General features: G+C 44.7%; 1 long non-coding RNA gene across 1 annotated transcript; it reads left to right on the plus strand.

Annotated features, from left to right (window-relative positions):
* Positions 1 to 575, plus strand: LOC109521353 (uncharacterized). The gene is made up of 3 exons (XR_002169336.1): positions 1 to 79; positions 168 to 221; positions 371 to 575. It is a non-coding gene; the product is annotated as an uncharacterized LOC109521353 (long non-coding RNA).
* Positions 576 to 702: the final 127 nt, after the last annotated feature.

Here is a 702-nt window from a genome sequence, read left to right on the forward strand (position 1 = left end):
AAAAACACTGCAAACCTGGCGACAGGGAAAGCGAGGAAAAGCTGGAATTCGAGGAACCAGGGGCATCAGAGGACTAAAAGTACGTTATCTGGAAACAACGCCACACATGTTCTGTTCTATTAAATCTCCAACCATGAGCGGACGATAAATTGTGTTTTATGGTTCAGGGTGAAAAGGGGGAGACGGGAGTAGCAGGCCACCTTGGCTGGGCAGGCACCATTGTGAGTGGTTTTCATTTACCAATTAGGGCTGATGGTGCTCATTGTGCTTTCGGAAGAGTAAACACATCAGGATGTGTCATGTAACCTTCTTTTTCTAATGGTCAAACCTGCAACAACCACCAAATTGATGTTCTTTACTTATGTCCAAGGGTAAACCTGGTCTTCGTGGAGAGATGGGGGATCGAGGTGAACCGGGAACAAAGGTAAACTGTTTGTACGCACGCATGAGCTGAATTTGAGAAAAAGGCAGGTGCGTTTTCGCAGCATGCGCTTATAATATGGTAGAAAATGACTGCAATAGCAATGCTGTTTTCTGGTAGGCTACATGAGAATGCGAGGCTCCTGGGTTGGGGTTAAAACTTCTCCGTCTCCGCGCTTAGTCTGAATTTTGTGGTGTTTTTGCCAAAAATGTAATTTTCTAAGCTAAGCGCACAATTTTTACAGTCAAGTGATTAGATTTGTACCCAAGCATTTAGCGCCA

The sequence above is a fragment of the Hippocampus comes genome, unplaced genomic scaffold, assembly GCF_001891065.2.
Source record: "Hippocampus comes isolate QL1 unplaced genomic scaffold, H_comes_QL1_v1.1 scaffold2970, whole genome shotgun sequence".
Classification (NCBI taxonomy): Eukaryota; Metazoa; Chordata; class Actinopteri; order Syngnathiformes; family Syngnathidae; genus Hippocampus; species Hippocampus comes.